The following is a 15,682-nucleotide window of genomic DNA, read 5'->3' on the forward strand; positions in this document are numbered from 1 at the left end:
ATATCTTTCCCTACTCAAATGCAACAACCATACCGATATCGCTAATTTCCGCCCAATAGCTATACTATCCCCATCTCTAAAATAATGGAAAAATGTATTCAAACCCAACTTATGAATTATCTACTCCAACACCAACTCCTTTCCACTACTCACCATGGTTTTTGACCTGGACACAGCACTACAACTGCTCTCCTATCCTTCTTGAACACTGCTAACCATGATGGTAATAAAGGTGAAGGTAAACTCTCTGCACCCTTCCTCAATCTCTCAAAGGCCTTTGACACCATCTCCCATTTGCTCCTCCTTTCAAACCTCTCATACCTGGGCATGTCCACTCCTGTCCTTGACTGGTTTACCAACTATCTTACTAACAGACAACAGTCTACCAAATGGCTACACTCTCTCTCACTACTTCCACTGGAATTCCCCAAGGGTCCATCTTACGGCCTCTTTTTTCAGCATTTTTATTAATAACTTTCACTCTACTTTCAATCATGGTTCTGTAGTTCAATATGCAGATGACTCTACAATCATCTGCTCTGCCACCTCAGAATCTGAACTTTTGACTAAGACCCAAAATGCTTTCTCCATGACAGAAATCTGAATGACCAACAATCACCTTGCTCTTAACCCTATTAAAACTGAGAAGCTCCTGCTCTTCACACCAAAAAAAAAAACACAATTTTTAACAAATCTGAATTCATTATTTACTCTTTTAACAAAACTGCCATAGAGGTAGTCCCCTATACCAAGGCACTTGGCATTACCATAGATGATAACTTAACATTTGACCAGCACATCCACAACAATATTAAAAAAGTCATGAAAAACTCAACACCCTTTATAGACATAAACACTTTTTAAACTACTCCACTAGCAAAACCCTTGCCTCAACATTTCTTCCACCTTCTCTCTTTTATGGTGCTCCCATTCTCACATACAGTCCTGCTTAAAATCTGAGATGGATACCTGCTATAACAAAATTGCCAAGTTTGTAACTAATGCAAAATATTCATCCCATCATTGCTGTTCACTACAATCCCTGAAATGGTTAGAACTCCCACATCATCTTATATACTTTCAACTATCTATGCCCAGCCCTTCCCTCACTTTTGACTTCTTATCAACCTAATAGGCATCTCAGATCTGAAAATTAATCTCTTATCCAAGTAAACAGACCAAAACTCCCTGCTGGTCAACATCTCTACTCTTTTACTGTAGCTAAACTCTGGAATGCACTTCCACCTGCTTTCCAGACTATTAGCAGTGCCTCCTTAATCAAAATGTCTCTAAACAAATATATTTCCACTCAATGGCTTTGCTCATGCACAGTCTCCTAATCCTCTATAACCTGATCATCTGCTTGACTCCATCAATCCCTATACTCATCTTTGTTCTCCTAACTTATACTCATCTTTCTTCTCCTAACTTATACTCATCTTTTTTCTCCCAATTTAAGTGTCACTCATGAATAGTGCCTTCCAGCTCATTTATCTCCACGCTGGTATAAGAATAATTGTATAAGTTTAATTCCATAGTTTGTCTAGTTTGTATAGAATAATTGTATTAGCATAATTGCATAGTTTGCCTGTTTTGTCTGCTTAATTCTATTTTACTGTTTTACTTTGCCATGAGTCAAACAACCTTTTCATAAGTTCTGAGCCACATAATTGTATAATGTTCCAAGTGAGCCTTATGTTTTTCACTCTTGTAAATCCTTGTTTCTTGTGTTTTGTTTGTGGAGCTTTTCTCCCCAGGCTTCAACTGAAAATGGGCTCATTTCAGCCCAGTGGACTTTCTTGCTCAACAAAAGCAAATATATAAATAAATAAATGTGTCCCTATTTTTTGGGCCTTTGTCAACCTTTGATTTATGGCTTTGTCCAGACTTCTTGCTCTAAGAGGTTGAGAGGTATGATGTGATATAAAAGAACTTGAGCAAAAGGGAGTGTATAAATATTTAGGAATTCATGAAGATTAACAATAAAACATGAACAAATGGGAATAAAACTAAGTAATAATAGTAGAATATTTTAAAAGACTAAAATTAATACTGAAAACAGAGTTGACATCTAGAAACAAAGTCCAATTTATAAACCAGTTTGCTCTTCTTGTCCTAACTTACAGTTTTGGAATGATTGACTGGCCCCAAAAGATGTTGGATCAGTTGGACAAGAAAACAAGAAGAATGCTCCATGCTCATCAAATGATGTATAAAAATCAGTCCATACCAAGACTATATATTCCCCGCTCTGAAGGAGGTATGGGCCTTCACAGAATTGATTACATGTACAGATCTGCAATCTTGGGACTGCATACATATCTGCTGACCTCACAAGACCCAAGCATATTGAGAGCTTTGAAACATGAGGAGAATAAATCTAAGATGACTTCCCTGCTTACTTTAGCAGAAGCATATTGGTGTCAAACAGGAATGGAAATCAAACCAGAAGTAGATAAAAATCAGGCATCAACTGAATGTTCCATTAAACAAAAGAAAGAATATAAGGTGAAGGATCAGATGAGAAGGCAAGAAATGTGGAAAATGTATAAATACAGTTGCAAGTATAGAAAATTCTCGAACAACCTCATGTTGATTAGGACTGAACACAGGAATGGTTAAGGAGAGGTGAATTTAAACCAAAAGATGAAAGGTTAATACTGGCAGCCCACGATAGTGGACGACGTACACGATGGTTTACAAAGTGAACATGTGGGAGAAACAGACAAATGAAGGTTTTGTAAAGCATAATTGGAAACAATCGCACATATTGTTGGTGGTTGTGATATACTAATGGCAGAAGGACTGTATATTGAAAGGTATAATAATGTGGCAAGACTGTTGCATTGGGGATTGTGCAAATATAATATTTAAGTAGCTGAAAAACACTGGAAACATGAGCCACAAAGCAAAATAGAAAATAATGAAGTTTGTATCACATCAGATAATCCATTACCAACAGTTCAAAAAATAGATGCAAGAAAACCAGATATAGTAATCCATGAAAAGAAGACAAAAGTGGCATTGATCATTGAAATTGCCACACCCAGTGACTACAGTGTGTTATGTACAGAGAGACACAAAGTCATAAAATACCAGGATTCGCAGTCAGAAACGAGGGCAGTGTGGAAGAAGGATACCCAGATAGTTCCATTAGTAGTAGGAGCAACAAGTCTTATACAAAATAATTTACAGTCATACTTAGATATGTTACCGATACATGTAACTCTGTGAGTTGCAGGAGTCATTACTGGGTACATTGCGGCTGCCGTGAAGAGCACTTATGCCTAACATCAAAGATTGAAACAGTACTAATTTCTTGAACTTGAATCATACTTTGAGTTAGGAATGGAGTCCATTCTGTCATGGTATTAGAAACCCAAATACTTGGAGAAATTTAAAAAAGGAAGGAAAAATGAAGAAAACAATAGTAGAGAAGGACAATTACTGGAAAATGTTACTGAAAATATTTATGATGAAGAAGAAAGTATTATGGGGGATAAGTGAAGAAGAGAATGTAAAAAGTACTAGAAAAGATGGGCTGAATGAAGAGGGGATAGTTTGCAGACAGGTTTCAGATACAAATTAAAATAAATATGCAGGTAGTAGAGACTGGACAAGTTGGTACAGTGTGCAGCAGAGAACAAGTGTTGCAGACTGATAAGTAGAGATAGGAGAAATGGTAAAAAAATGAATGGAGGAGAGTTAGCAGAAGGAAGAGAAAACCAACAACTGGAAATAAGAAAGACACAAAAAAGGAAAAGGATGCTATAGGAATATTGGCATTAAATGTGAATAGTACACAAAATGATACTGGGAGTCTGTTAGTGATTGAATGGTGCAAAAAATTAATAATGGATGTGATACGTTTGTTGGATGCAAGGTGAATGAAGAAGGAAAAAAAAGAAAGAGAAAGGCATGAGATAGTATGCAGAAAGAAAATTACATGGACAGTGGAAAATGAGACCTATTCAGTAACAGGAATTTGGATAAGAAGTGAGGAAATAAAAATATTAGGTGTGACAGTAGTAGTATCTGGGAGGAATATGTGATCTGAGAAAAATAGAAAGATTTGTCAGATTAATAGTGATATATGCATAGACAAACATGCTTGAAAGAAAAAAAAGATGTATGAAGAATAAATAAGTATGTAGTGAAAAAAATTTCATTAAGCATGGTGGGAGACTTTAACTGTAAGGGAAAGAGGAAAAATAACACAAGATATTATGGTGATGAATGGGTTGATAAAATGTGGAGAGCTGAAATAGTGAGAATAGGGAGTGATATTCAGAAGAGGAGTTTATAAAACTGAAATAGATTATGTGATATAATCAAAAGACTTTTCAGATCACAAAGCAGTTTGGGCTACAATAAAAAATGACAAAGAGATGAAAGGAAAAGGAATACAAAGTTTAACTGGTAAGATTTGCAAAAAGGTAAAATGAAGGAAGAACACAGAAAATTATGGAAAGAACATACAGGTTTGATAGTGCACTATGAAAGATAGACACATTGGTGGAAAATATATATGGAAAAGTATAAAACTGTTTCTTAGACGTTCCAAATAGAATGAAAACAAGATGTAATATAGACTGTGAAGAAACTATGAAAGGTTGTGCTTGAAGAGGGCCAGCGACATACTTTGACATGTATGGGGAGTTTATTCCAGAGACAGGGCAGCCTCTAGGAGAGAAACCTCTCTCCAGCAGGTTTTGTTAATGTCACATATTAGACTTAGGCCTTTTGACTGGGTAATGTGCGAGGAGTTAGACTTACAGATATGGACATCTTTAGTAGAGCAGGGTCTGAGATTGCCTTGTAGGCAAGACACAGATCATCTTTGAGCAATCAGTACGATACCGAGTATAGTGATAATGATTTGAGCCTGTCCACACAGACCAGGTGTTGGAGGCCATGGATTCTCTTTGTAAGATATTTCTGTGGCCTTCAGTTGGTGCAGTTGTTTGGAGAGGTACATACCAAACAGGGCGCTGTACTCAATTATTGGCCTAATGAGGGAGGAGTACAGAGATAATAACCTCCTTTTTACTGGATGCAATCCCTTTACTTATGAGATGAACCAAGTAAAAGGCTTTTCTGACCACAGCCACTACATGATGGTCGAATGTGAGATTGTTGTCAACCTGTGTACCCAGGTCTCTCACCACAGGTTGTGTGCTTAGGGGGTTGCCGTTGATGTGGCAATCAGTAGTAGCCATGTTTTTGCCGAATGGTATGATAATACATTTTTTGCATTTAACTTAAGGCCATGACTTTGGCACCAGTCATTTGTTGCTGTGAGATCCTCTTGTAGTATGTTAACATCCTTTGGGGAGTCAGTGGCAGCACCCAACTTACAGTCGTCCACAAACTTGGTCAGCCACAGGCCTTTTGTCTTCACCTGGATCTCTGAGAAGTAGATTTCAAACAGTAGGGATCCCAGGACAGATCCCTGGGGGACACCAATAGTGACAGGTCTGTTGCTGGAGGTGGAGGCACCTATTTTGTCCTTGTCAGCCCTATCAGTAAGCCACCTGAGGAGGTAGGGATTTATGCCAAGTTGTGTTAGATTTTCGATGATGCCCGAGTGGAGGACTGTGTCAAAGGCTTTGGCCAAGTCAAGGTAAGCTGTATGTACTGACTTTCCCACATCCAGTGCCTTAGCGACAGTCTCAAAAAAGTCAGCCAGGTTCAACAGGCAAGATATGCCCTTGATGAATCCAAACTGGGTGGGGTCAAGTGCTTGGAGATTGCCTATGTCCTTGTTTATGAGTTCCATAATAATATGAACCATGGCCTTACAGATCAAACTTATCAAGCTAATGGGGCAATAGTTTCCAGGGTCAGTAGTGGCACCACCTTTGTGCAGAGGGATGACAATGGCTGTTCTCCACTCTGCTGGCATGAAGCCTGCACTTAGGGTATGGTTGAATATGGTGCTGAATGGCAAGGCAAGTTCTTTCTGGAGATGGTGCAGAATACAGGCTGGGATACTATCAGGTTCCATAGAAGCTGTGTTCTTTGCCTTGGATAGGGCATTTAACACTTGATCTACAGAGATGTGATGTATGGGACAGGTATTGGGGATGTCTAATGGGCCTTTGAGGGGGGGCAGGGGGGTGAACAGGAGGAGTGACGTTTGCAGAGGTTACTTCTGGCAAGCACCTTTGCATTTCAGTGCTTCACCTACAAATGTGGTACCTACTCCTCTTGGAGAATAAATTATCAATGTTGTATTAAACAAAAATGGTGTGCTGATGATATTGCCATAACATTTCCTGGACTAGATCAGCTATGCAATAGTAAATGGCTGGCAAACAATGGCAACAGGTTGATAGGTACTAGGCATCAGTCAAGAAGACGATTAGTGAGCCTATCCAATATTCCTAATTGCTCCAAACTACTGTCTGGTTAAATGACTTGCTCAATGTCACACAGTAGGTAAATGAAGGTTGAAATATTCAAATCATGCACCAACTGCCAGAGTAAGAGTTTTGAAATGCAGAAATCCTATACAATCTGATATTGTACCTAAGACTGTATCACAGTAATATACAACAATGACTGTATTCTGGATGCTGAAGATCAGACTGTTCTGATCATCACTACAAATAATCCAGACTATACAATATGGCAAATATCAACCTCTTTGCAGTTGCTGGTGACTGTAAAGAAGATACTGCAAAAATATATTACTAAAATGCAACATGATTATATTAAACAATCCAGGCCTGTTAATGAATGAATTCATTAATTCTTTAGTACAATGAATAAAACAAAACAAATAAAGCAATATAAATGCAGCAGTTTTTGTCCAACAACCCACAAGTCATACAAAGCATCAAAACTATTACTGCATATATCATACCATTTTCTGGGGGAGCAGCTTACATGCTTGCAGAACACCTGTATCTCATTTTTCACATCCTTATATCTTTTTTGTCGTCAAGGATAGCCTTCCCTTCTGATAAAATGCAGTACAGGTCTGGCCTACTTGAATTACTAATAACGCTGTACTGTTGTAACATACACCTCCTACAGCAATAGAACTAAATTGTGGACAGATGTGGCCCTATTCAGGGTAATGGATCAGGCCCCCACCAGCCATACCTATATTCCATTACTTGGCTGTCTCTTCCCAGTTACCATAAATTGTGCTCAAACCTGTCAGTATACATGCTATTTTCTTTTGTACTTTTACAATTATCATAGAGATTTGGACTTTATATAAAACTATTTCTGGTTTTAAGAAACAATACTATTCTGCCCAAAGGAAGTACAATGCAGAATATCCAGTAAATTAACTTTAATAGAACAAACCACAATAAGTTAAGCACTTTTGTGCATTATACATTTCCGGATTTCTTCAGAACTATTCAAGGAAGTAAACCCTAGTGGATTTAAACCATACACCATGCACTATGACAGTTGTTTTTTTTTCTGGTTTTACAAAAAAAAAACACTCATAGACACTTTCTAAATATAACAAAACACTATCAAATTGAAAACAAACATAACATGAGAATTAGCAAACCTCTCTTCCCTTGAAACTCACATTTCATGAAAATGCATCTGGCAATCTATTAAACTACAAGATAAGTGCTTGGATGCAAACACAAATATCATATAATGAAGGACTAATTAACATCTGTGTGAAGGGGTACAGGGATTCAAAAGACAAATGCATAATGCATTTGCTAACAGCCTGGCACAGCCTACTGGATGTGTCCATATTCTGGAGCAGCCCAGGAGTACTGTCTGGTGAAGTAACATGGCAGAGTCACACAAAAGACAAATGAAGGCTATGGGATTCAAACAATGTACTACAGCTCATAACCTTACTCATCTGCATTAAGTGCTAGACAAACTTCTGTAGCCCAAACACAGTGCATTTCATATGTATGTGCCTGCAAAAACAAGGTATATTTAAAATGTATTCATAGTTAAAATATTAACAGTACACTCATAGACTTTATGTAGTCCAGTTTATTAGTATCTAAATAATAAGCACAGCATCAGCATTACAAAAGTTGTCAGAACAGGTTTTGCATCAACATGTATGTTGTGAAAGACATTGACTGTAATCCTCAGTGATTTATCAAAGGAAAAAAGGATGATGGAGGTCTGACAGTTGGTGTAGAGGATTAAGACAATTGTCTCGTGCAACAAAGGAACAGTATTTGAGGCTGAGTAATTTACGCAACTGAACAGTCGCCTCTAAATAGGACACCACATACACACACACACACACACACACACACACACACACACACACACACACACAAATGTCCATCGCTACTGCACATTAGCTTATACCTGTAGCTTGTATTCCTAATGCTGTTACCTCCCAAAAAAGAAAAATTTGGTAGTGACCACCAAGATAGTCCATCTCTTTGTCTGCCTGTTATGATAATGAATATCACTGCAGAGCATGATGCTGAGAAAAGCAGGTTCAGTTTGTTTGGTATGTGTGACAATACTATGCAAAAGCATGAAGCAGCAGTCAATTTGCTCTGAACTCTTGATGCTTTGCAAAAGCAGGAAAACTTTTTTTTAATTACTGTTGTGGCCATACCCCCCCCCCAGCTAGCACTGGGCCCTAGGCAGCTGCCTAGGACACCTAGTGATGGAACCAGCCCTGCCTGTAGTTAGGTATTTACAGAGCTACTTAAATAACATCAGGCACCCATGTTAATGAACCCAGGCAAAAGCTCTCATTCACTCAATTGTGTTAGAGATACATGCTGGGGAGTTTAGAGAACAGGTAAGTATTGGGGGGGGTGATCATATGTGCATGTGTATGGTTGCATTTGTGAGGGTATGTATAGGAATGAGTGATAGATGTGCATTTGCATGTGTGTGTGTGTGTGGATGGGTGTTGTGTGCAGATGTGTGTATCAGTGAATTGGTGTGTGTACACACACACACACATCCTTAGTCAGATTCCAAAAGATTTGTTCACAGTGTAAGTGATTTGCTCCAGCGTAAGGCCTATCTATAAAGCATGCTTAAACCAGGGTCCAGATTTGAAAAGACTTGGTCTCAGTGTAAACGCCTTACAATGGAGTGCACCATTTGCACCAAGAACAAGTCTTTTGGAATCAAGACAGGCTTAAACCATAATAAGTCACATACACTGAGAGCAAACCTCTTGGAATCTGACTCCATCTTGCTTCATGTATATTTTCAGTATTTTTCAAAGAATTGTAACTTAATTCCATTACAATTTTCTATGAAGCTTTTCTCCCCAGGATATTTTCAAAGTAGTCTGTCCAGTCAAAATTTCCATTGTTATTCCTCTGATATATTTTAGTATTCCCAATAATGCATAACATATTTATTAATTCTGTAAGCCTCTCAATGATTGAAACAGCAAATAAATATTGCAGCTTCAACATATTTAGCTTAACAAAAATTGCATTAGCATGCTTTTCTTGTCCAGGGCAAGTGCAACAAAATAGTGAAATGTAGTGGTGGGCTTCCTGATCCAAAACTTTCTATCTCCTTCATCAGAGAATGACACAAATGCACAGAAGCCAAAGACAGCACCTTTAGATAAGGGAATGAATGAATAAATAACTTAATCAATTAATAATACATTTCAGGAGTCAAAGGATATAATTTATAAATTGCCTGTAAAATTCGTAACATATGTTGACCTTGGAAACTATAAAACATTTATTCCCATTTCAAGAGTCAGCATTACAAGTGTGGTAGTAGAGTTAACTGGCTGTAAATCAATAGGTTCAGTTTAAATGCACATAACATCTGCTGCAGTTACAAAGCTAAGGAATGCAAATCACAGTAATGACCTATTTGGTGAAAGTACTCACATGAGGGACCAACGTAAACATCGTATAACTCAGTAACAGTCAGCTGATGATAGTGAAGTCAAAGATTGATTTTCCAGGTATACAGCAGTTCAGCAGTTTACACATACACAGCCATACTGCAAAATACACTCTTCTACAGAAATATTGTAATATTTATAAATAGCTCTAATACAGTTTGTTTAATCTTACTACACTACACGACACTACATACATTCATATGAAGGACATTATTTCTAGTACTGGATTGCTGAAGTCAATTGTTTACCTTCCCTCATAGATTTATATGCCTATGAGAAGCTTAAAACCTAGGGGCCTTTAAGAAGCCTGAATGACATTGTCCTTCACTGAAATTCAGATGTGCCCACATAGTCCCCAAAGTCTGTTTCAAACAAGTGAGGGGAACATTGGCAATGTTTCAAGGCAAGTGTGAGCTTATTCTGGAGATGAGGGAGGTAGGTTATAAATATAGCATTTTTTGTTATTATGTTGTGAAGTCTTAAGGTTGATTGCATTTTTCATCATGATAGCCCTACCACTGGTTGATTCCAAACATTGTTTTGAAGGAGAGGGTATCTTTTCTGGTCATGAAAATAAGGCAGAGATCTGTCTCTGGAGATGGTATGATACTGAGACACGGGGAATTTTTTTCAGTGGGTCTGATTAACACAGATCGCTAAGCCATTCATTCCTCTTAATGAAGAAACTTTCTGCTCTTTTTAGCTGAATCAAGTGTTTTGTCAGGAGACTACAGGAACATTGCACTCTACAAATTGCCATACAAATGAGGTACAGGAGGGGATACTAAACTCCATGAACTGACTTACTTTTCCCTTTAGCATCACGTGGTTTACACTGGAGGCCATTCTTACCATTTTGGCAACATTTTGATGAAAGGAGAGACCTTCGTCAGTAATTGTACCAAAATTCTTTATAAAACAGTTGATTTTTAGCAGTGCTGCCTCACTACTGTTGGTGCCAGGAGCAGCAGGATTTCCAAAGCTGATAGAGATATATTTATTTATCTTTATACCAGTATTAGGCTGTGTACATCTGTGTCAGTAATCAGGGTTTCCTGAGAGCAGGAGTTCAATGTTTCATGGTCTGCAGTCATCTGCAATATTGGTACTGCACTGACCACTGCCACTTATGCACAGGGTTCGTAACTCACCCTTGTCATTAGAGGTTTACTTGATCGCCCATTTTAAATTTAGCAGACGACATAAATACCAATCCCAGACTTATTACGTTTATGCATAATTCCTTTCCATTGGATTGTGGCAAAGATGATTGCAAGATCTAGGTAGGCTGTATGAATAGAGAAACCCTTATCCAGGACTCTTGTTACATTCTGTAAAAAAAGTAACCAAGTTCAGTAGACACAGATGTTCTTTACAAACCTATTCTAATTTATATCAAGAAGCAGTAAATCACCTATATCACTCAGAAATGATTGTTAATGATCCTGCCTGTAATGTCACATGGGATACTGATGAGGCTGACAGGCCTATAGATAGTTTCCTGGAGGAGATACAGATTCCCGTTTTATGAATGTGAACCACTGTGGTTGGTTGCCATGCCCGGGAGACAAAGCTCACAGTGATATTTTTGCTCAACAGAGTGTGAAAGTGAGTTCCTACATTATGTTTAATGGCATTAAGGAAACCAGCAGGGATGCTACCTGAGCCCTTAATGCTCTTGATTTTAAAAAAGGATGCTTCAGTCAAGAGATATATTCTTTTTGGGTAGCAACATCTGAAGGCAGTATTACTATGGTACTGAAATGGGTGCTAAATTTCTTTGCACAGATATTGGTGACATATTGTGGCTCACATTGGATTTATCATCTTCATCAAAGGTGCTATATTCCTGGGTATTGCATTTTAGTTTCCTTATGAAATTATAAAATAGTTTTATTACTTTGTTCGGTCTCATTAGCAAGTGTAACCCAAAGGAGGACTTTGTTTTGCAGATAATATTTATTAATTCTTTTTGGGGACTGCTTGAGATTGAGTTTTTTATGACAATGGGAATGTTCAATATGTTGATGAGAGTCGAGTCTTTTTTTTTCTTGATTGCTTGTTTATTTTGCAATTTACTTTTGAATATTCTATTATATTTATCCCCAAAGAGCATAAGATTTAACATAGTTATCCAAGATGTTATACAATATATTAAAGTAGTAAAGGCTGACAGATTGGGATCATTTAGGGTTATATACCAGTTGATGATGTTAAGGGCACTATTTGTGTTGGTGTGATCACTATATGATAATTCTCTAAATATTGAGAAGCTATATACAAGATTAAACTGTGTGGAATTTACAGGTATTTTTTTCCCCAGAAAAAAATATAAAATCTCTGTCCCTATCTATGTGTTGCTACAGTAGAACATGCAAATTTCCTTTCTTTTAGCTAATTTAATACCAAGATGCAAAATAAGCTGCCAAAGAAATCCTTTAACAATCTGTGTTAGCTATGGAGTTAAACTGTCACCTTAACCAATAAAATTCTATTTTTAAGTTTAAACTCTGGGCATTGGGACAGAGTGTATACAAAAAGCTGTTAGCTACATTCCATTCTACCTGGAAGTCCAGTAGATGGCATGCTTTTAACCACTGCTTCAGATGCATGGAATGGTTAATGCAACCTGTCATTTGTACTCACAGATATCAGTGCATCGAGGTGCCCACAGGGTGTGGCACCTCTGGGTCAATTCCTAAAATCAGTCCAAGACACTTTTATGTCTTTTCCCCATGTAACTGTGAATATAGCTATCCTGTTGCCTTCTACTTGCCCTAGACTTTCTCTGTAGTTCATCTTTATCACACACCATAAGATGCAGGAGTTTTTTGTACAGATGTCTGTCATATGTGCAAGAGTGGGAACATTCTAAGGATGAAGTACAAATAACTTAAATGCATTTAAATAGATGGCTAAAATTATGATAATTGAAGTCCAGAGCAAAAACTATGCAAAAAGAACTCATGCGTAAACAAATCTTTAGTATATAGTAAAAATGGGGTGAAAGCCTCTTTCTAAAGAAAATGAAACAATACAAACCTGCAACGGAGAAGCCAGTAAACTGACCTGGCTCCATGGCATAAATGGACGAAGTCCTGACTACAGCATATATGTCCTGAGTTCGACTATATGCTCTGGCTCCAGAGGAGTCAGGTGGCGTGGGAATGAATGACCTTGCAAGCTCGCCCACTCTGAAACAGAGAATTTCAGCCTGCAGTATGACACATCTCCAGTGACAGGGATATTTCCATAAGTCCTTGGCAAATTGTAGTTATTATTTCAGCATTAAATGATGGGCTGGAACTAACATCAGATGCTGAGTCGTGCATGATATCAGCAGTTCCATACAGTTAGAGCACAGGAAAAAAAATCTTCTGGCATTCCAGACAGCACAAGTGACACTGACAGCTTCTTGACTTCACTTTCCCTTCCCAGCCTGCTACATGTATGCTTGCAGCCCTCTGGGATAATAATGGAGATACTAAAAGGGAAAATGGCACTGATGGTCAGCTGCAGGGCATGCGAGAAAGGATAAAAAAAAAGGCCAGCAAATTAGTCTCTGTTTGTTTTGCTCATAGTTTCATGTGATAGCAAAACCAAGAATTTTGACAAAACAACCAGAAGGACTAGTGCTACACTGGGACTTGTGGGTAGTGACATCATCAACTGGGTGATAGAAGTAATGCTAGCTCACATATATAACTGGTAATATTCCAAACAAGGAACTCTGCTTAGTTTTTATATTCTATGGTTGCCGTTCATAATCCCATCCTTCATAAATGTGTAAAGGGAATATGTGAATCATGCTGCTATGCCCACAAGTCATAATCTACCTTGTCAGCATATGTGTAAGTATTAAAAAATAAGAGAAAAAAAGAAGGGGATAGATTGCCTTAAAGGACTGCAATATCTAATATTTGTAATAAGTTTCCTTGTACTGCTTTGGTTATTCAACACCCCCAGTCCTGCATTTTATTCTTTACTCCATAATATTGTTATTACAAAATGCAGCATGTAACTCTTGTAAATTTAAGCAAAGTGCTACAGCATGGGGCATACAGAAATATTTATGTTAAAATTTGGTCTATAAAGCAGTATCCAACCTTCTAAAAAAAGTTTGTTTATGCCCTTCGTACGATGACAAATTGCTGTGCAACAGAAAATAAAGTGTTACAGGCAGTACTGAGCTTATGCATTCGGTACATTCAGATGCACCAAATGCCTTTGTTGGAGGGAGGGTGACTGAAGTTCGTTGCTATGGCAGCCACATCAAATAGTCACTTCCAGGAGGTGCAGAGTCCTGCAGGTGTTGCTGCACCTGTAAACAACTTTCAAGTGTGTAGTCTAGCTGTAAGGAGTTACTGCCATTAATGTTTCATTCTTCATAGGTGTAGTTTGCATTGCTACTGGTAATATAATATTGCACTAATGTTTTCATCATTAATCACACATGAAAAATATATTTCATTAATCAGGGCCAAAAACACTGCAGCTTGTATTAATGCAAAGCTAATGAATAATATGTTGTTTATTAGCTTTCTACCCACCCTCATGAGGTATGTGGTGCCTTTGGATGCAGTGTTTGTAGCACTTGATGAACATTCTGGTAATTCTCAATACATAATCAATATAATTTCATATCTGTCACAGAAAGGTTCTGCAATGGTCCTTGGTAGTGCGACATATAAATAATACATTTTAAAATGCAATTATAACTAAAAATTTCACCAGACAAACGTGATTTATCACCATCTTAATACAGCATTGTACCAACATCAATAGCATGCAACAATCTTATTGAAGTACAGATTATAGCAAAGTACAACAAAAATGGTACAATTTACAATAAACATCAAATTTTACTCAGCAAGTTAAAAAGGTATGAGATATGCCCAAGGTGACCAACTGTCCCAGTTTTTCCAGGACAGTCCCAGTTTGGAAGTCTCTGTCCCAGAATCCCAAACATTATATTTGGGACACAGAAATGTCCCAGTTTAGACCGCTCAGTCTGAATGGTGACCAGTCCCTCTGCTTTTCCATCCTGAGCAGCTCTGGGGACTTTGCGATTTTTCAGGGATGCCATTGGGTATGTGGTAAGGCCGGATGCCTCTCCCCTCCCAGGCAGGAGCTCTCAGAGGCCCCTCCGCCATCCGCCCTGGTACTTCCTCAAGGACTTCCATCATGGGGAGCTCTGCCTGACCCTGCTCACCTAGGCATGCACTCTCCAGGCCCCGTTGCTGTCCGCCCCAGCACTCCCTTAAGGACTTCTGTTGTGGAGAGCTCTGCCTGACCCCCCGTCATCCAGGCAGGAGCTCACTCAGCCCTGCCACTATCTGCATCTCTCCCCTTCCAGACTTCCTTCCCAGAGGGGGCATGGTCCGTATCCCCTCACTCAGACAGGAACTGGCCTGTCCCAGTCACTTTTCACCTCTCTTTCACTTCAAGACTTCCATTGGGACGGACCACCTCCGGGCTTCCACTTCTACCCAGGAGAGAGAACTCTTTTCCAGGGTTACATATCTCCTGACTGCTGCCAGATCATGCAGTGTCATGTGTGCTCTTGGATCTTCTCAGAGGATCTTCCCAGCCTCATGGAACTCTGCTGGGATGTGAAACCTCAGAACTCCCTCGTTAGGATTTTCATGACACTGGTTCTCCCCTTTGCCTTGCACCTAGGGCTTTCAGACTCGCAGGGGAGATGGCCCTGGGTCCCCCATCTCTGTGCTTTTTCCAGCATACCTCAGTCTCTCTCCGCCATGGTGCCAGGCACCAACGAATGTGCATCACTTCGAGCCTGCTGGCATGTGGCCTCTTGCCTCCTGGGTGTGC

The sequence above is a fragment of the Protopterus annectens genome, chromosome 6.part0 (assembly GCF_019279795.1).
Source record: "Protopterus annectens isolate FY-2018-M chromosome 6.part0, PAN1.0, whole genome shotgun sequence".
NCBI classification, from domain to species: Eukaryota; Metazoa; Chordata; order Ceratodontiformes; family Protopteridae; genus Protopterus; species Protopterus annectens.